This window comes from Python bivittatus, unplaced genomic scaffold (genome assembly GCF_059951505.1).
Source record: "Python bivittatus isolate LINGU-HERP-01145 unplaced genomic scaffold, Pbiv_v1 ctg000080_np1212, whole genome shotgun sequence".
In the NCBI taxonomy this organism is placed as follows: Eukaryota; Metazoa; Chordata; class Lepidosauria; order Squamata; family Pythonidae; genus Python; species Python bivittatus.
Genome location: NW_028277035.1, coordinates 10282801 through 10304461, shown reverse-complemented (window position 1 = coordinate 10304461; position 21661 = coordinate 10282801). Strand labels below are relative to the sequence as shown.

Here is a 21661-nt window from a genome sequence, read left to right as displayed (position 1 = left end):
GGAGGAAACAGGAGAACAACTGTAATACGGTATCCCTGATTTCCATCTCCAGAAGCAGTCAAGAAGGATGTCCTGATTGATGGTATTGAAGGCAAGTGAGTGATCAGGTAGGATCAGGTGGGTCACACTCCATCCTGCTTATACCATAGGTCATCCTCAAGAGTGATCAATGTGGTCTTGGTGCCATATCCCAGCCTGAATCCAGACTGGAACAGATCCAGATAATTCATCTCCTCCAGGGCCCTCTGAAATTACAGGTCCACCACCTTCTCAACAACCTACCCTAGAAAGGGGAGATTGGAAGGGGTTGTCTGGATTTAGCAATCCATATATGATAGCCTTGTACAATGAGCTTCCTAGCTGAAATAAGATTGAATTTGAATTCAGGTCACCCAGTTCTAGTATCCTAATTTTAGTCCCACATTTTAAGCATTGCAATACATTGGTTTTCTCTGAACTTCTTAAAGTTATACCCACAAAGTGTATGTTTATGTCATACATGCATACATCAAGTGGTTATAACAGTAGAGATTACTAGCAAAACCTCTCTCCTAATCCCCCTATAATTTGTTGATTTAGAGAAGTTTTAATTTGATTTTCACTAGAGGAGGAAAGAAATTCAGTTCAGCTACACTAGATCTCCACATACCCATGGGCAGTGGAAAAAAGTCATTTTTATGTCATTTAAATCATCATTATCCAACAAGAAAGATCAGCATTTCTTTCTCTCTTTCTCTCTCCTAAAGACTTTTTATAGTGTTTTTTTTTAAATGAGAAACATGTGAGAAGATTAGTTCCTCAAATCTTCTCCAATTTCAGGATATTGATTTTTATTCTTCCTTCCTTTTAAATCTGTTTGTTTGTTAACAGGCTGATTGTAGGAAAGCAAAGTCCAATGGGGAGCTTCCAGACAGCAGTTTCACTGTCTTTGCAAATCACAAGTTATTGTGTGGCTATTCTGCCCTTTCTTACTTAATGGATTTTTTCTGAGAATGGAAAATATCAGAAGTAGTGGCCATGTTACAAATGAGCAGGGTGTCATCATACTCACTGAAAACAATAGAGTGAAGGCATAGTACCCAAAACCTTTAATGTGGATGTCTCTCTTGACCAGCATTACTAGATCTGTAAGAGGCCACCTGACCACTAGAGGGCACTGGCAGTAAAAGGATGCAGAAGATTCTAACTCTTTGCCACCATCCAGTGGCCTCCTTGAATTTTACACACCATACTTGACCTTTCCTTGGGAGCATCCTTGGAAGACTCCTCTCCATTATTCCAGTTCAAGGGCTGCCCTGGTTTTGCCACATTACACTGGAAGGGCTGCTGCTCCAACAATGTCTGCACAGGTCCAATATCTCTTGAGCTCATTCTCCTTGATAGCAAGAGACAGCCAAATGCCCCAGGCCCAACTGTTCCGAGGACAGAGAGGAGTGCACAGCAGTGTGCAAAACTTGATTTGTTGCAGCCAGCATCTCGGGGGGGGGGGGGTCAAACTAAGTACTAAACCCAGGAATGCGAACAATTTCAGCCTGCGAGTCCTGGAGGCTCAGAGGGGGAAGTGAAGGAAGGTGGGGTGAGCGTTACAGCAGCCTTGGCTTGTAACAGTTATGGCTATAGAGACCAGTGTGGTGTTGCAATAGGGCCTGTGTCAATATTGTGACTGGCTTTCCCTTGGAACTGGATAAAGGAATATTTTATCCCATTTTATAAAGAAAGCTGCTTTCCTGGTTGCTCCTTGAGACAAATTCTTTGAGGGATTTAATAGAAGATTAAAAAAAAAAGCAAAAGCAGACTGAATTTCCAGATATGAAAAGAGAAATAAAAATAGGGCACTAGCTCCCCAAATCCCACTTTGGATGTTCCTTAAGGAATCAGAAATCCCATTTCATCCTCTTCTTTTCCAACAAAACCAAACCCTAAATGCACAATGTCATTAAGCAAGTACTATTTCCAAAGCCAACTCCTCTTTTCAGAAATGGTGGTGGCCAATACTGAGATCTGAGCAGGTTCAGAGTGCATTTCCTTTGTAAAAACAAGCTGCTTCTGGATTATAGATTGAACCAAAGAAAGGGTCTCTCCACCCACTGTGCTATCACTGATGGTTTGGAAGCATTTACCTTTGCACAAAATTTCTCAGTGTTCCCAGTGAAATTGCCAGGTTTAAGAGGATTCCCATAATACCAGTATCTCTCCTCCGTTGCATAGCTCTGAATGAGCCCTCTGTTTAAAAAAGAAAATAAAAAGATACCTCTTTTTTTCCTTCCTTGTATTGTTTGATTAAAAAAATAAATTTCACTGTTGAAGCAAGACTTGTACAACTTCTTTGGCCTATTTGTGCTTGATCTTGGGCACTGGCACACCTGGAATCCTTTACATCAGGGGAAAAGACTGTAGGAAGACTCCAATTTGCTGAGATTACTATCTGTGTTTAATTTTAGCAATACACTGTTTCTATCATCCCCCTTTCACCTAAACAGGAAGCTGCCTTCCTAAACAACTTGCCTTGACAAGTTTTGTTCTCCAGGAGACCTCAAAGGGCATTCTGGACAAATAGTGGTGCAGGTGGCAGAGCCTCTTCTTTGTCCCATTAGGATTCTCAATCCCTTTTCAAAATGTTATATTCAGCATGGATGGGCTATGTATCTTAATATGGGCTAGGTATCTTAATATGAATCTTGATCATTTTAGAATGTTTTGCAGGCTGAAACTGGCTATATTAGATGCTGCTTTTCAGCTGCCTTCAGATGAACTTGTCCTGCAATTTAAAAAGGATTAAAATAATGGGGAGAAGTGAGGAGGAGCACAGTTTTACTGCAGATTCTGCTGTTAATTTTCATAGTGGAAATGTTTGATTGGTAGACTTGGCCTTGGCCTATGAATTCAGTGAGCAAAGATAGCGCTACTTTTAGGTAAGGTGGAGATGACTCTCCCGGGGACAGTGGTTGTAGAATGACTGAAGAGCAGCAAATGTCCGTAACTGAATCCATTACAGTGGTACCTCGGTTCATGAACTTAATTCGTTCCACGATTCTGGTCGTGATCCAAATTGGTCACGAACTGAATCAAATTTCTCCATAAGGTTCAATGTAAATAAGGTTAATTCTTTCTGACCCCTACAAACGTGGTCACCAGCTGATTTGGTCACCAGCTGAATCAAATTTTCCCATAAGGTTCAATGTAAATAAGGTTAATCCATTCTGAACCATATGTTGTTGTTTTTTTAACCACAAAAATATGAAACAAAGTACAGGTGATCTCACCTAGAGGAAGCCATGACCATGTGTCAGAGCAGGGAAGATGACCACGGGTCGTGTTCGTCACCCGATGCGGAGTTCACGAACGGAAGCAAAATTTTGCAAACGCTGCTGTTCGCGAACCGAATTGTTCGTGAACAGAAGCGTTTGTGAACCAAGGTATTACTGTACTGTATTTTTTATTGTAATATGGGGAAAGCTTAGATTTTCTGCTTCAGATATCAAAATGCCTTCAACTGTCTCCATCAGTCTTACTCTTTAAGTTATAAAATTCTTGCCTCACAGGATTTGGAGCAAAGGAAGAATGTTCATACTAACAGTGAAAAAATACACATTTTCCCCATCTGGATTTACAGCCTTCTGTTGAGGCAACTGGCCAGGAGGATTCCAGACTCTGAAAATATACAGGATACTTACGTCAAACTTTAATGATTTTTTTAAAAATGTATTTTCAACAGAGGTAGTAGAAAAACTGCACAATTTTATGATTGCCAAAATTTAAACTTGATTTAAGTTTAAATAAATAAGCCAATATGCAAAATTTAGACACTGGAAATTTCTTCCTCGCTTAATTTTAAATATTCTCATCTGATAGCTGTTAAACATAATTCAGCAGAGTCAGTAAAAAAAGAAAGATAGAAACTCTGTTTATTTAGGGGGATTTTCAGACCACTGCTTACAGTCCCATGCTGATCTTTGCAACATTCTTTTCCAACCCAATCTTCTTTCACTTGTCAAAATCTCTGTCTTTATTATACAGCTAGGAAGCTGACCAAGGATAATGGAAATTGGTCAAGTTATAAGTAAAGTAATTCATTGACAAAAGAAACTATCAATGTCCTTGTTACAAATGCATTTATTTGAAAATAACGTTGATACAAATAGAAATGAAGATTTAGACCAACAAGAACATTTCAGAGCTTACAGGCTAGGTCTGAAAGTCTACTGAGAGATGGAGAAGTAATCAAATTTAGATGAAGCAGCTCTTAATCCCAGCTTCAAACCTAACTGAATAGGAATTTTTTTGTGCAGACTTTCTAACATTACATCAGGTCAGTCTTATGATTTGTGGCAAAGCTAAGAATAGCACCCACATTGTCTGAATGCCAAGCTAGCCCTCTATAACACTGTCCCACCCTTCTCTGACCACTGATTCTTGATAAGCAGCCTGCCTGCACAACTATATGGCCCCTTGGCTTCAGGACAATATCCTGGTGACTTTGGCCTTAGTTGCTTATTATCAAATAACCCTTCCTTTCTCTTCTCTTCTTGGTTCTGTCGCTGGGTTCCAGAAATATTTCTCATAACCTACCCTGCAAAATCTTCAGCAAAATAACAGCTTACTCTGAGCGCCTGTTAAGTCAAAGAAGTTAGTAACAAATGGCCATAATGTTCTTTTATTGGGGCCAGAAAGTCTGAAAGGAAGAAATAAGTTCAGAGGTGATGATGGAAGAGAGTAAGGATATGAGATTTGCAAAGAGTTTTTTTCTTATCTCAGGAGACTTATGTAAAGAATCTGACTAACCACAGCATTTTGGAGCCCTTTGGGAGCAATGTCCTCTGCATGCAAGATTTGTATTCTCCAGCGGGCAGCCTGGAGAAATTCAGAAGAGGAGTCGCCATGTCCAATTCTGTATTAGCACACATTCAAACATATTTCAGAGATGAAAACAAAGGCTGACAAAGTCCCATTCTGGCTGAGTTTCATATTTAAAATCTACTATGAGGTCATTTTTCCACCAGTGCTTTATGGTATCTTTTAGAGTCATCCAATTGTTGTGCCAAAAAATAGCAGTAATGAGGACGGACTTTATGATGTTATGAAGCAACCATAAGACACTGGTGGGGAAATAGCACAAGTTGGTTGAGATGGCTGCTCCTTTTTTGCTTCTCTCTGATCATGTCCTAACCATATTCTCTTTGCAAATAGATGAGACTGCCTGTTTACTACTTCCTTACTTATTCTCATCTATCCAGGTAAATTGAGCCTTCTCCCGCCCACAGATGGAGGAAAAGCTGTCAGTCAAAATCACCCGTTGTTCTTATTAGCGGTCTAGTCATTTTTCTTCTTCCTGGTTGTATATTCCTAGTTGTTTCTGTCTATTCCTAGGGTCCCTTGCCAATTTATTCAACCTAAGACTGCTGGGAACCTTGAATGAAACCCATCTTGTTCTCTATATGGTAGCTTATTTCAGTATGTAACAGATCTAGCTAGAACACCTTTCTGGTCCTGTATAAGGTTTTATTTTCTTTTATACCTCAAAACCTCCTCTCTTCACTTTTTATATATTTTTTTAAAAATTATCATAATTGAGCTAGTGGGTTGAGGTAGATTTTTATGTACCTTTAAAGAATTGTTCTCCCACACACCAAGATTGCATAGAAATCTTTTTCTGTGCTTAGTTAAGTTTGCCTAAGAGCAGGCTGGATTGTTCTTTCATTCTCAGTCAGTTTAGTTATCTTGCAGTTTGGGAGACTCATCTGCCCCAGGATCAGAGGAAAGGGGGTGTGCAGAATTCCTCACTATTTAAATCTCCTGTCATATTTTTCAAGGAGGTTAGACAATGGAGGGAAAGGGACTGCGCCTCTGCCATGACAGGAACATTGCTGAGGTATCCACGTGTACTGTTTTATTACATTGGAGGGTATCTTTCTATTTGAAGAGCAGTCTAGGTTAAAGGTTAAGGAAAACAAAGGCCTTGAAGTTGCCCACCAATACTTTGCTTCTAGATAATAGGTTGAGCAAGCAATGCTACTCCCTTGGTCAGTGTTCCCTCTGGTGAATTATTAGAATTAGAATTATTAGAATTAGAATGTTGTATATGTCATCAATCTCATATAGATTCATGGTATCTTAGAAACAAAAATTTAAAAATCCATGGTACAGTATCCCTATAACAATCAAACGTCCACAGTAAGTATAAGCAATAAAACTACCATAACCAAACATTAAAGGATCCATGGTAAACTCTAACAAAAATCAATCAGTACTTTTAAATAGCATAATTAATTAAAATAACTGTAACGCTCTATAATCACATAAGAAGCTCCAATTCACCATCAGCAAGCAACAGTCAGCCACTGAAGGCCCTCCAGAATAATTTGGCCCTTAATGTTTTCCAGGGGACCATCATGATATGGCTGAATATGACATTGAAAAGGAGGTCATTCCATGATGTCAGAGTCATGACCCAAAGAACAGCCTCCTGAATTCAGTTCTTATTTTGTAGAAATGTAAGCTCAATAAATGTACGGAATAGGTTGGCAGTTTTTGGAGAAGATGGTCCTGAGGGTACCTTGGTGTCAAGCCATGTAGGGCTTTGTGGATCAAAGCCAGCACCGTGCATTGCATTCAGAAACCTATTAGCAATCAATGCAGGACCTTAAGCATAGCTGTAATATGCTGCTGGTTGTTAGCACCGGCCAGCAATCAGGTTGTTGTATTTTATACCAGTTATAACTTCTGGGTGGTCTTCAAACAGAGCCCCATTGTAGTACTCGACTTGTTCGGTGGTGAGGGCATGAGGTCCTGTCACAAGGGTTTCACAATCCAGTAAGGGCCAAAGCTGGGCAAAGGCTCTCTCACCACTGCCTCCATCTGCTTGTCCTTAATGCTCAGCTATCTCCGGATTCAGGGATAGCAGCAGCAAGCAAAGTATTTGCCAGTTATATCTAGAATGCCAGGCATTCATTCATTCATTCATTCATTCATTCATTCATTCATTCATTCACCAAAAGTATATGCCACCCACCTCACTATCAGTGAGATTCCTGCACTGATCAGATCTGACAACAGCTATCTAAGCCTTGGTTACATCCTGATTTGACTATCACAATGCATTCTATATGGGGTGAGCATAGGGGAGTGTCAAGAAACTTCAGCTGGTACAAGATGTGGCAGCCAGACTGCTAACTGACATGCAATGCTCCAAGAATATTATGTACATGTTGAGAAAAACTGCACCAGTTCTCAGTTCTTCTCCAGACATAATTTAAAATGTTGGGTTTTACTTTTGAAGTCCTAAATAGCTTCATATAGTCCTAAATGGGATCTGTCTATCTGAATGGCCTCCTATCATGATATAAACATAACTGAAGCTTCAGAATCTTAACAAGGCCTTCAGTTTCCAAAGGCTGTTTACTGGACACATGGGAGAGGACCTTCTTGTTACTCCCAAGCAATGGAATGTGCTTCCTCAGGAGTTGCACTCAGTCCCCGCCTTTTTTGCTTTCAGGAAAATTGCCATGATTTTCTTCTTTAGTCAATCTTCATCAGTTTAAAGTAGTTAGTGGTGACTTCTGTTTTTAATCAGATTTTCAGTGTTTACTTTTTATTTTTTATAATTATTACTGTCAGCTGCCTTGAATGTCTCCTGCACAGAAAGGTAGGATAGAAATTCCATAAATAAACAAATAATCGAAGTTACAGCCCTTAAAAGAATGAAAGACATTCGCAAAGCTAACTGGAAAAAAAAATGAGAAGATCACCACCTGGTCCCAAAATGATTTCAAGGAAGACAAAAGGACAAGCTCCCAAGAAGGGTATTTTTCAAAAAGCAAGACAAAATGAAAAAATCAGGATTGAGTGCCAGAAGACAAAAAAAAATGTTCTGAGTGCTTTTTAGAGTAGAAAATAGGGATAAATATGTTTGAAAACCAAATAAATAACCCATCTCTCTGATTGTCCCATATCTTCACTAAAATGGAAAAAGCAATACCAAGAATTATAATGGGAGCTGTGCCAATGGCAGCAGAGGTCCTGAATCTGGTTCAGGTATGTGATGTTCAGGCACATGACATCTATCTAAGGCCATGGAACAAGTCATGAGAGATATGAACCAGAGAATTGGCAGAATTTGGTGAAATCTGGCTTCTGTGGACCACTGCCCAAGCCCACCAGCATTATCTCAGAAGATAGGTTCATGCAGTGATTCTTTAGATAGCATATTAAAAAGCAGCGACGTCACCTTGCTGACAAAGATCCGCATAGTCAAAGCTATGGTTTTCCCAGTAGTAATGTATGGCTGTGAGAGTTGGACTATAAAGAAGGCTGAGCGCCGAAGAATTGATGCCTTTGAACTGTGGTGCTGGAGAAGACTCTTAAGAGTCCCCTGGACTGCTAGGAGGTCAAACCAGTCAATCTTAAAGGAAATCAACCCTGATTGCTCATTGGAAGGATTGATACTGAAGCTCAAGCTCAGATACTTTGGTCACCTAATGCGAAGAGAGGACTCTTTGGAAAAGACCCTGATGCTGAGAAAGATTGAAGGCAAAAGAAGAAGAGGACGGTAGAGGATGAGATGGTTAGATAGCATCACTGAAGCAATGAGCATGAAACTGAGCAAACTCAGGGAGGCAGTGAAGGACAGGAAGGCCTGGCGTGATATGGTTCATGGGGTCACGAAGAGTCAGACACGACTTAACGACTGAACAACAACAACAAGTGATTGTTTGGGGAATCGGATATTCTTTTTCCCTTTGTTTAATCTGTACAGAGTGTTGTGAGCCATCTTTCTCTGAATGAGCAGGAATGTGTGCAGGACCCCCACCTGTATACTCTTTCATCTGCTCTGCTGCCTGTATCCATGAGAACGCAGTATCCTGCATAAGAATATAGATCTGAAACCCACAACTTCACCATTCAAATGTTAACACGCATCATTCCCATGTTTTCTTACAACCCTAAATAAGCTTATTGTTCATGGCAAGCTCAGTCTCAAGGTATTCAGTTTGTGGATAGATACATTGAAAATGCAGATGACATTTTCTGTTAATTTGTAGATGACACAAAAACTGATGGTAAGATTGTAGGAATATGACAAGATAAAAGTTTTGTGGCTTAGCTGATGCAGATACAGTAGCTGTTGATCCTGCAATTCAATAATGGAGGATCCTAAGCTGTCTGGTACATGCAGAGCACCCTGGGATCTCTTAAGATCAGCTTGCTCCAAGGCTTGGTGAATTGCCAGAAGATTTTAGGATTTAAATGGCTGGGATGTGGCGTGGTCACAGCCAAACTATGTATGTTAGGTAGAATAGATTTAAGGATTTGAAGTGATATGCAAGTGATATGTTGCCTGATTCCCTTGTGTAAACCATCTGGAAATGAAGCTGATTTAAGAACTCCCTTTCTGGATTTCAACCTTCCTCTGCATGATCCGTGATAATCACCTGATATTCTACCTGGGCTGATTTACGACAGCCCCAGATTGGCAGATTCCCTTCCTTCTTTACCCCTCCCATCCATGCTGGGAGAGCAAGCTCCTGTTGCTTTCTTTTCACAGGGGGGATTCTGAGGATATAGAGTTTCCAGTGATAAACTTTTTGTAAGAGCTGCTTTGTGGATTGGCCTCTTACCCAATACCTTTCTCTCCAGTGCAGCCACTGGTGGATTAGTTAAAAACAAAGACACCCCCCCCCCTCAAAATGGTTGATCATTTCTTTCTAAAGTTTTCTAACTTTTTCATTTGGGTTAGAAGGGGAAGGTAGCAGAATTCTTGTCAACTTCATTAGTTTAACAAAAGAAGGAGAAGTCAGCTTTTTCATTGTTCTGTCAATGAACTTGCAGAGAAAAAAGCCAGCTTTTCACTGTTCCACTGGTGAACTTGTTTTTTTTTAAAAAAGAGTGCTGCTGAGGGCAGCAACCAGTGACTACAAAGAAAGGGGCATTCTTGCCACAGCACAGAGGAGCCAATTAGGGCAAAGGCATGAAATGAAGTGTGGCGGGCAAACCGGACAGCAGTGCCTCCAGCACACTTCAGAAAACACTACTTCTGGTGCATAGCAGGAAAAGGGGGGGGTGCCTTCCAAGTGGGCTGGGGGGTGGACAGAGGAAGAAGTTGTGCATTTCTGCTCACACTGGGACAAGCTGCTTATGCAGATCAGCCATAAAAAGCAGAAGACCATTCACAACATCTGTGAGCAACCCAACGTTCAGTGTAGGTGTAATCCAGATGGATTTGCCTCATCCCTTTGAAGAAACTCAGGCTGGATTTAGCAATCTCTTACTTTAACCAAAGAACAGTGCAGGGCTCCCTTCCCCCCCCCCCCCCAACCAGTATGGAGCAATCCAGCCAACATCTGTGTTGTGGCTTCTCAATTCCTTTCCCTCTGAGAGAGGAATGCAGCTTTGCCAAAGAAAGGCCAGAGCTCTGTATGAAATAGCCCTTTTGTAACTGCATTTTCTGCTCTGGCCATTTTGAATTAATTAAGGAATGTGATAGAGACTATAAATACCTCCCTCATGTATGATTGATGGTCTATTTGTACTGGATTGGAATGTGCCTAATCTCTAATTGGGAGCCCACCATCTGGTTCTATTGATTTGCTTGCCAGAAGTCCAATTGTTCTCCCTGACCATATAAGGGAAAATTAGGTACATGGAAGGCCAGCCAGACCTCTGCCTACTGTGACATCACTGCTTGGCCCAGGCAGCTGAGAGTTCGTCTGCAGCCTTCGGGTGGAATTCTGTTTACTGATTGTGTGAAACTTTAACTTCCACTTCCAGGCCAGCCCCTCCCTCCCCCTTGTTTGCTGGAGCCTCTCATGTGTCAATCACTCATAAACCCACACTGGGAAAATAACTCCAGCACTGGGAAAGCAGAATCAGCCTGACTTCCTGACACAAATCAGTGGGCTGCAGAGGGTCTTAATGGATGAAACATCTTACAGTCTTGTATGACAGGACTTTCCTGATTTAGGGCATCCTGAACCAGAAGCAACGTGGGATGATTCCTGATCAAAGACTCTACTTTGATATATTGTAACTGGAATTGGGCAAATGTAGACAGGAAAGACAGAGTCCCTAATGGGTTGAGGACGTGTAATTGTGGAAATACAAAGTAATGCACCAAAGCTGGGTGACTTAAGTTTTATAATAAAGACAGCAGTGCTGAATAATGCTGGAAAAATGGTACCTTTAAAACAGAAAGAGGATTTCTTCTGCTTCCACCACCTTGTTGGATGGACTACTTGACCTGAGTTCTGAAGAATGGGCTAGTAAATCTCCATCGTCTCCTCCTGTTGGGATAGGCAATCTGCTTTCCCCCAGTGCCCCTGGAACTCCCTTTTTGCAATCCCTTCAATAGTGCTGCCACATTTCAATTTTGAAATGGTAAACACGTGGAGCATAGGCTCAAATAAGCTTTAGACTTATAAAAGCAAAAGAAACCCCAAGTCCCCAAAACTTGGGAGGGTGAGAACAGAAAATCCTGGCTTCAGCTACTTATCAGGTCTCTACCTCAAGTACCCTGCCCTAACGTGAAGGAGTGATTGTAATTTTCTTGGCAAAAAAAAAAAAAAAAGGAAATGATTTGCCATTGCTGCCTTTGTTTTTCAACTTTCCAATCTCATCCACAGACCTGGAATTTCCTGGTGGTCTCTTGTTTGAGTAATCCCCAGTTCAACAGCTTAGGTTTTCAAAATCAGCCAAGGTCAGGGACCAATAGATTTTGCCACCTAGCTGTAGGAATCTTGAGTTGCAGGAACTTGGATGGTCAGCAGTGGCGATCAGCATTGACAGTTTGGCTAAGGTTCCTTGTGACATGCAAACAGAATCAAAGAAAATATCCACAGAGGGCTAAAGAACCTGCCCTTCCTATTTACAATCAGGGTTTGAACATAACACCAGGAAGAATCAATTCTTCATTCTCTGTGAGGGAGGAACTAGATTACTACCTTTCAGATGAGAGGTGGGAGATTTGGGCAAGCATTAAATGAATCTGAGTGTTTTTGTCTCATTCGTTTCTGGCCTCGTATTTGTGAAGCCTTCAGCTTAATGTGGAATATGGCTGGTAGTTTTTTGTTAGCTGAGGGAGCCTAACCCGTGGTTTTGAAAAAAACTAAAAATAGGAAAGATATACCACATCATCGTATCAACTCTCTTTAGCACTGCTAGCACAAATACAACAATAAGAAATTAGTCTTGCAGCTCTGGAATCAGGATAAACATAAGAAGCAGGATGACATCATGGCTCACTTGCTGGCAATTATGGATGCAATACCTGCAGTAGATTACACCAAACTGGGATAAGCTCTAGGCACCTGAAGAAATATACATCAGATAGGTGCATATACACAGGTGGGAGATTACAAGACATCGTTTCAGAAGACAGGTGTACTGGTTCTCTCCAGCTCCTCAGATGCTAATTATAAAGTTGGGGTTTAGAAGCCTCAGCAGTAGGAAATTAAAAAAAAATTTTTTTTAATAATTGTAATGAAAAGGGAGGGAAATGTACAGAAAGAACAAAGTCTAGGATCCCAGCGATGAACTATGGTCTCCATCCTGTCTCTCTGGATGATACAAATCATGTACAATATGCAAATCATGTACAATATGCGATTGACAAATTTGCATCAACAATTCATCTGTTCATAAATTTGGCCTCTCAATACATTTAGAGCAGGTCTAAAAGTGTGAAAGGGAGGGGTCTTCAGCTCCCACAAGCACTGCTGAACCCTTCACTGCCAGCAGCTCCCAGTTTGTCTGTTTTCTGCTTCATAAAACGGGGCTGGCAATTCTTCACTGAAGCTGAACAGAAATTGTGTATATTTTTCCCAGGTGATGAGCCTGGGAGATGAAGCATGGAATCTCTGTAATGATTGCCAGAGGCTGTCCAGGACCATCTAGCACGTCACCAAGGTCACCCACTCCCTGTGAGACCAGCCATTCCCTCTGCTTTACTCCTGCATTGCCTGGCAAAGATACTTCAGGTGTGACAATAGCTTTGTCACTTAGAAATTCACCATTTTGCCCAAAGGCTAGAAATCCCCTTGACCCATAAGAAGCCAATACTGAGAAAACATGAAGGCCAAAGGAAAGCCTTTGAACCTCAGCTCATTTTTGGAACTGGGAGGTATAAGAAGCACTATCTCCATGGCATATCGTGTGCTCATTCTCCCTTTACTGGGAGCTGATGGAACAGACTGAACCTGTTAAGTTCCTCTGGGCACAGCAAGATTTGAAGCATTCTGCTAAGGACTTTCTGGTCACATTCTTCTTCGCTTTTAAGGGTAAATCTACCTCTTTTTCTCTTCATCATAATGCATTACACAGCAGGGGCTTTGAGTACAAGGGACAGACAGTGTACTGTATATGGTTAGGATGTTATGGAGCCAGGAAATTGTATCAGCATTGTGGAAGAATCTGCTCAATGCTTCCAAGGTTCTTCTAGAATTCAGAACCAAGAGTTGATTCTGCTGTGAGATGAAGTAAAGCAACTGCTTCAGGCGGCAGATGCTGAGGGAGCAGCAGCAGTGCCCCGCTGTCTTCTCACCCCCAAGCCATTCTCTTCTGTTGGAGAGCTGTGTATCTAGCACACATTGCCTGCTGCCCTTCAGTGTGATGGAGGAGGTTGCTTCACTGCCAGTCTTAAAATGAAATCTGTCAGTCCAGTTTGCTTGTCTATATAGTTTAATAGTGATTAGGGGATATCATGCTGTTCTTTGTCAAAAACGTGTCACAAACCAAGTCCTTAAGTGTTTGATGGACTGAATATACAAGGGCGCTTCATGCTGCTTGAGGTGCCTAGATCTATCAGCTTTGCTAAGTACATGTTAGAGGATATATTCCTTTACAGAACGTATTTACTTTTGATTTATGAGAAAGAAACCTTTGTAAACTGACCTTTGGTAATCTTGGCTCCTACTCTGTCAGCAAATGACCAAGCTGTACCCGTGTTTGATTAGTGTGCCTTGTCCTTGTGCTCAGAGAGCACGCTGTCCACTTGTGTACCTGCCCATCTGAATTAGGGCCCAGAATGGGCAGTCATCTCCACACTAGTATCCTTCCATCTGCCCTGGCAGTGCTCATATTTGCCAAGCCTTTTTCATAGCCTACTCAAATACTTCAGTGATTTCTGCTGACATAACAACAAGAGATAGAAACAGAAAGATGAAGAGATCTATAGCATTTCTTGTGGAGTGCTACTGATGCCGAGAGGTGACTGGTCACTGCTGAAATAAGATGCAGTGAGATGCAGTGTACAAAGGTGAAGGTCTACATTCTTGCAGAGCATTGTGCAGATGTGTGGAAGTGGGTTTCAGCTGCACCAAAGGTGCCCAGGAGATAATCAGTGCAATAGATAGATTCTACCTTTCAAGTTATAGAATTTTTATTACAGTAGTCACCGAGTCATTTAATTATGTGACCTTGACCTTAACCCTTCCTCAGCAGAGCTGAGAGGAACATTAGCAGAGCAACTTATTATTGCTAGTCACTCGTTTTATCTTCATTTTAGAACCCAGGGGAGAAGAGTTCATCTCTTAGAAAAATGAGAGGACAGGCTATTGACACCCTCAGTTTCCAAGATACATGCATTTCTATCATGCATTTCTGGGGAACTTATGGCCCACATATCAGATCCAAATTTGATCAAATCTGCTATCAATTCCACCAGATCATGCCCTTCTCATGTCCTGTTTCTACAATGATCTCTTGATAGAGTACTAGAAAAGGGACACTTTCTTTTCTGTACACAGAAAGGAAAACCAAGGAGAGATCTAGTCACCTATGTTCCTCTCTGTCCACAGAGAAAGGAGTACTCTTGTTCTGTACACAGAAAGTAAAATGAACAGTGGGAGGAAGGAAGGAAGGAAGGAAGGAAGGAAGGAAGGAAGGAAGGAAGGAAGGAAGGAAGGAAGGGAGGGAGGGAGGGAGGGAGGGAGGGAGGGAGGGAGGAAGGAAGGAAGGAAGGAAGGAAGGAAGGAAGGAAGGAAGGAAGGAAGGAAGGAAGGAAGGAAGGAAGGAAGGAAGAGGAGTGACTATGATTTGTCACTAGTTGCTTGTGCTGTTCAGTAGTTTGGTCCAACATCACGACTTAATGCAGTGTTTGAACCCAGCCTGCATCTATGCCTGCACTTTCTCATGCTAGAATAGTATTGTTGTTTAACTGGACAAAAAGGATGACTAGAAGGACAGTGGAATATGTCTCCATTTCTCTTGTTTGAAGCTAAAACATTTGTACTTAAGAATTAGTGATTAGAGGTATTAATCAAATCAGTGTACAGTAAACGAAATGAATATCCCTTAACCAAGAATGGATTCCGAACATACTATATATTACCCAGCAAGTCAAATATAAGTATCTAGAGTATGGTTTTTAACAGAAAAAGAACTGACTGAAGAAGTGAAATCAGATACACAAAAACATTTAAATGTCTATAAACATGGTACATTAGTTGGAATATGACAAAGGGGAAGTTGGAAACTAATACAGTGGTATCTCGGTTCACGAACTTAATTCGTTCCACGATTCTGGTCGTGAACCGAATCAAATTTCCCCATAAGGTTCAATGTAAATAAGGTTAATCCGTTCTGAATCATATGTATTTTTTTTAATCATCTTTATTCTTCAAAATAGTCGAGATTGTCAACTTCGCCATCTTGTACTCCGAGGCCAGATCAGTCACACGAATACCACGCTCATGCTTTTCTACAATTTCCTTCTTCAATTCAATGGTTATTTTCTTCAAAATCTTCTTCTTACCATTCTTGCTCTGCACTTTCTTGTTACCTTCATTATTGCTCTGCCCATTCTTGTCACCTTCATTACCGCTCTGCACTTTCTTTTTACCACCATGCTTGCTCTGCACTTTCTTTGGAGCCATGCTGGATGTACTGGATGTGCTAAAAAGCACACCAAAAAGCTTCACAGCAAGTGTCTGTCTGTGACCGCGATCTCGCCTAGAGGAAGCCAAGACCACATATCAGAGCAGGGAAGATGGCTACGGGTCGTGTTCGTCACCCGATGCGGAGTTTGCGAACGGAAGCAAAAATTTGCGAGCGCTGCTGTTCGCGAACCAAATTGCTCGTGAACAGAAGCATTCGTGAACCGAGGTATTACTATATTATGTATAATGTTTTTAGTAGTTTTTCTTTTTTTCTCTCTTTGTATTCTTAAACAACAAATAATGGAGATTTTGGCACTTAGCTTAGAGATTTAAATTCTAAATTACATTGTTAAAATAATTTAATGTACTTAAATGTAATTTAATGTCTTTTCTGGTTAATTTCTAATCAAAGATATACTGAGCACTAACTGTACAGTCTTGGTAATGTCTTTGTCCACTAACAGGTATTATATTTCTGTACCAATTTTTTTCTCTTTGTTTTCCTTTTACTTGCTGTTCACTTTTTTCTTCTAAAAACAATTAATATATATTTTTTAAAGGAAACAAGAAACAAACATCCCTATTGCAAATGCTCTTTCCATGAACTTCCTTAAATTAAATTATTGTGGTATTCCAATCAGTTTTGGTTTCCTGAGCCAGATCTTGCTGAAAGTACAGGTTATTACGTGCATTACACTCCTGCATGCTTGTATAGCAGTACTGCTGGCCATAGTGCAACTGCTGGGGGCAAACATTGATCTCCCTGCCTCCTAGTTACAATCCTGCTATTCTGCTCCTGTCACTCAGCTGCTTCAGAAGCCCTGAACCTTTGCAGCAGCAGCAGCAGCAGATTAACAGAGAGGAGTGAGAGTTCATTATGAAATTGTCAGATTTTTTTTCCCCAGTGAAGAGTAGGTTGTGGCTGGTCTACTGACCCTAAGAAATGGGGGCTGAAGTCAGAGGCAGTGCATAAAATTTGCTGGAGGGAAAGGAAGATTTATCTGCACAAAAATCTGGCAGCTGAGCAAGGCATTCCTCTTTCATAACATCAAGTAAATGGATTCTGATTATGCTGCTGGAGAATTAGAGGCAGGAGTTTAGGTGAAGCTAGACTTCCATGGAATAGAAGGGCTGATTTTCACTTAACGGAGGTGGCACTTGTGGTATTCCCTTTTGCAATCTCCTCTGACCTCTAGGACATTGGGCTTCCTTCCTTCTCCTGCTTCCAGGAGAAGACAGGACGTTTACAGTATGGGGATTGTATCCTGTGTCTGAAGAAAGCGTATTATTTGGAGTAACCCAGGTGTTTCCTGATTGTTTCATCCAAGAGATGCTACATCTGGATCTTTGAGGATAATTCCTAATATTAAACTTCTGGAAGGGGTGTGTGTGGGTCATCTAGGATGTGGAAATGTTAACTGAACAGGTATTAGAAGGTCAGTTATAAGTCTCTTTTGGATGTGCACTGAGAATATATAGTATGTCTTAAGGATCAAGTCATCCTAATTAGGAAGATAGCATGACATATGGTCTCATGTTACATTAGTATGTTATACTGTCATACGCTTACTCAGGGGCTTCTGGGTATATGTACTATCTCCTGATCCTCAACTGCTGCCATGCCATTTCCCACTTGTTGAGAGTGATGTTCTGTAGTGGGAAGTTGCTGTTTATTTAGGGCTACCAGATCTAGACTGCAGGAATCCAGACAGCTATTAGATGGCAGCAAAGAGACCCAGAAATCTCTAACTCTTAGTTGTATCTGGATTTTTGCAATCCAGATCTGATCGTCTTAGTTCATTTACAAAGTTTCCATCTTGTAAAAAAACAAGAATGCAACCCTCCTGGAATAGAAGAGTTGGTACTTTACTTTGTAACACCCTTGTTTCTACTCAACCGTTTTAAAAATAAAAATAATCTAAGTATTTTTTAATGTCAAATAAAGCAAGGATCTTGGCAGACCCCAAGGAACAGTCCGAGGGCATGTGGGTGTCCCAGTGCATCATGTCGGGGATTCTAGCCATAGGAAGAACAAAGAAAAAGCACCAAAATAATGGAAAAGAAACTAAGCCAACAACTACCTTCTCTCAGCCTTCAACCAGCAGCTGCTGGGGAGCGAGAGATAGACTAAGGCTTACAGCTACATTCCACCACAAAGCAGCTAAACAGGCCTCAGGTGAGAGACCCCAGCTGTTCACTAATTCTTTTCTTGGCTGCCTTTAAATTGCTATCAGAATTATTCCTATTGTTGGTTCCCCACTTTCCACTTCCTGATTAAATAAATGCCTGGCAAGTGTTCTTGGCCTTCATTAACCTTTTTATTCATATTTCAAAGTTTCATATTTTTGCTGATTAAAAAAAGTTATATGCAACTGGCCACTTAAAATGGTTTAGAGAGAACCAATCATTTTACCCAGCTAAATGCACTAGAGCTTACTTCTAACTCAAATAGCACATTTTCTAAAGTAATCTATTTGCTCAAAAGTTGAAACATTCTTAATTTCATTTTGGGGAAGGGATGAAGAAAGTTAAATTCTTCAGTGTCTTTGTAATGAGACACTCTGTAATGAGCCTTTGTTGTTGTTTAGTCGTTAAGTCGTTAAGTCGTGTCTGACTCTTCGTGACCCCATGAACCATATTGCGCCAGGCCTTCCTGTCCTTCACTGCCTCCCTGAGTTTGCTCAGTTTCATGCTCATTGCTTCAGTGATGCTATCTAACCATCTCATCCTCTGCCGTCCTCTTCTCCTTTTGCCTGCAATCTTTCCCAGCATCAGGGTCTTCTCCAAAGAGATCTCTCTTCGCATTAGGTGACCAAAGTATCTGAGCTTGAGCTTCATTATCGATCCTTCCAATGAGCAATCAGGGTTGATTTCCTTTAAGATTGACTGGTTTGACCTCCTAGCAGTCCAGGGGACTCTCAAGAGTCTTCTCCAGCACCAGAGTTCAAAGGCATCAATTCTTCGGCGCTCGGCCTTTTTTATGGTCCAGCTCTCACAGCCATACATTACTACTGGAAAAACCATAGCTTTGACTATGCGGATCTTTGTCGGCAAGGTGACGTCTCTGCTTTTTAATATGCTATCTAGGCTTGCCATAGCTTTCCTCCCAAGGAGCAAGCGTCTTTTAATTTCATGGCTGCAGTCTCCGTCTGCGGTGATCTTGGAGCCCAAATAAATGAAGTCTGTTACTGCTTCCATTTCTACCCCTTCTATTTGCCAGGAATTGATGGGTCCAGATGCCATGATCTTAGTTTTTTTAATGTTGAGTTTCAAGCCAGCTTTTGCACTCTCCTCTTTCACCCTCATCAAGAGGCTCTTTAGTTCTTCTTCACTTTCTGCCATTAGGGTGGTATCGTCTGCATATCTGAGGTTGTTGATGTTTCTCCCTGCAATCTTAATTCCGGCTTGTGATTCTTCCAGCCTGGCATTTCTCATGATGTACTCTGCATATAGGTTAAATAAGCAGGGTGACAGTATACAGCCTTGTCGTACACCTTTCCCTATTTTGAACCAGTCGGTTGTTCCATGACCGGTTCTAACTGTTGCTTCTTGGCCCGCATACAGATTTCTCATGAGACAGGTAAGGTGGTCCGGTACTCCCATCTCTTTAAGAATTTGCCACAGTTTGTTGTGATCCACACAGTCAAAGGCTTTTGCATATGAGCCTTACTGGTGGAGCCTTACTGGTACAATTATACTGGTATTCTGGAGGACAAACACATTACATTTTTGCTGATTAATCCTGGCCCAGAACTCATCACAATGTGAAGGCACTCGATATCTCTCTTGTTTATCAGTGTATTACCCTGCTAATCATAGAAGGACTTAATTCCAGTCCATTTATTGTGTGCACTGACATCATTCGCCTCTTTCTCTATCATGCTTATTTTTTTCCCTGCACTAAACAGGGATACATGGAAACCTGGCTGAAACAACTGTACAGAAATCCAGTTTGTGATCTCAAATATGCCTGAAGCAGTCATTCATTGTGGCTTACCTCTTAGACAAGGCCTGCCTAAAACGCCATAATTTTCAATATGATACATTAGGCTCTTACCCAGACAGAGAAGGCTCCTGCACCACTTTTGAGGAAATCATCATCTCTCATCAGACACATAGCTACCTCAGATGGAATTCCTATCTCCCATATGAAACTGTGTTCCAGTAGAGAAACAGAAGGATTCAGGGACCAAAATTAAAGGCACAGTCATTGAAGTTTCTGTCAAGCAGAGTCAAATTACAAATACTCCTGTTTGTGCAGAGTGCAGCAAAAACTCCAGGAAAAGTTACCCACGAAAGATACACATCAGCATTGCAGCTGTTCACAATGCAATGTCCATTTCTTGTTTTCCAAAGAAATCCAGTCAGAAAATATATACTAACTAGTGTTTATTGATAAAAATGCAAAATTCCATAAAATGCAAATATCATACAAAATATAAAGAAAAACACATCTTCTCATGTAATGTAGCATCCAAGACTTATTAGCAACACAAGCTTAACAAAATCTCTAGCTACAAACTCTCAGAGAAGAGGTACACTACTTGGTAATTTGTTACAACTACATAGTCCATAAAAATGATTACATGGTGCTATACTGAGCTAAAGCTACAAACACACACACACACACACTGAGACACTGAGAGGCTGAATATTTTCCTCTCATTATATTATAGCTCCATGCCACCCCCACTGGGCAACTAGCAGACACACACCAATAGGTGGCAGTAAATAGCACAATACACAACACACAATAACAGGTGTTTCTCACATGATCTCTATAGCCAAAATATTATTTGTTATTGTTGTAAAGATAATGGGATGAATCCTTTCCCATGAGAAAGAAAATCCTGACAGTTTCCTAATCTTGAACCACATAGAAAGCTACCATGTTATAACTTGGTTATAACCCCATTGTATGTTCTTCATTGGGCAGATGACTTTTTAAACCAATTTCCTTTTGGTATGGCAAAAGGTTCTTGGCTTCCTATGAATTACAATGTGTTATATATAGTAATGGTCAATGAAGATGTTATATCTTGCTTTTAGTACAATTTTTCAGATATTACTAGTGAGTTTGGAGTATCTATGCCACAGTTTTAGCAGTGCTCTGCAGAGGAGAGATGGTACTTACTTGTGAGCAGTCCTATACCTTTTACCTCCTAGCACAACTGAAACAGTAATCCTTTCTTTTGTTCTTGCTAGACAGACCAGCAAAGTAATGTGAATGATTCAATTTGAAAAACACACACTGTGTCATAATAGAAGAAGCGTAATGATAATGGATGGATGAGAACCTTTGGATCTTTGTTTTTCACTGACATTGCCCTAGTTGAGCTCCTTCCATGTGCAAAGCACATGCTAGTCCCCACAGTCTCCCAGTACTTGTAACCATCTGGGAGATCAGAACCAATGAACTCTGCAAACTTATGAACTTGGCTCTTGTAACAGAGAAAACACTCTGGTGATACTTTTCCAGGTTTTTCAGACCTGTGAGGCACTTGCCCATTCATGAGAACTCCCCCTTCTGGGTATCTGGTAAATGGGGGAGCAGCAAAGACAACAATGGCAAGAGTGTTCCCTGCCTTCCTGGAAAAAGCTAACACGGTGAGGTGAAAAATGAATACAAGGATGGGGCACTGATTGACTCACTTTTGGTATTCCTTCCATTGGTTGGCTGGAAGAAGTTCTGACTGGGGACCACAGGAGGACGGAAAGGTGAACATAGTTGAGGGCACCACAAAATGCTTATTACAGTGAGGGGAGCCTTGGCACCCAAAGGGCAATGAAAGCTG

General features: G+C 41.0%; 1 long non-coding RNA gene across 2 annotated transcripts in view; it reads left to right on the top strand.

Annotated features, from left to right (window-relative positions):
- LOC112542598 (uncharacterized) overlaps positions 1 to 21661 on the top strand; it is a 51757-nt gene that overhangs the window by 6645 nt on the left and 23451 nt on the right. The window contains exon 3 of one of the 2 annotated variants that reach the window (XR_003086291.1): positions 3543 to 3658. The exons of the other annotated variant lie outside the window; for it this stretch is intronic. This is a non-coding gene — a long non-coding RNA (uncharacterized LOC112542598). Of the gene's footprint in view, positions 1 to 3542; positions 3659 to 21661 lie in introns of those variants that run through there. 2 annotated transcript variants of the gene reach the window in all.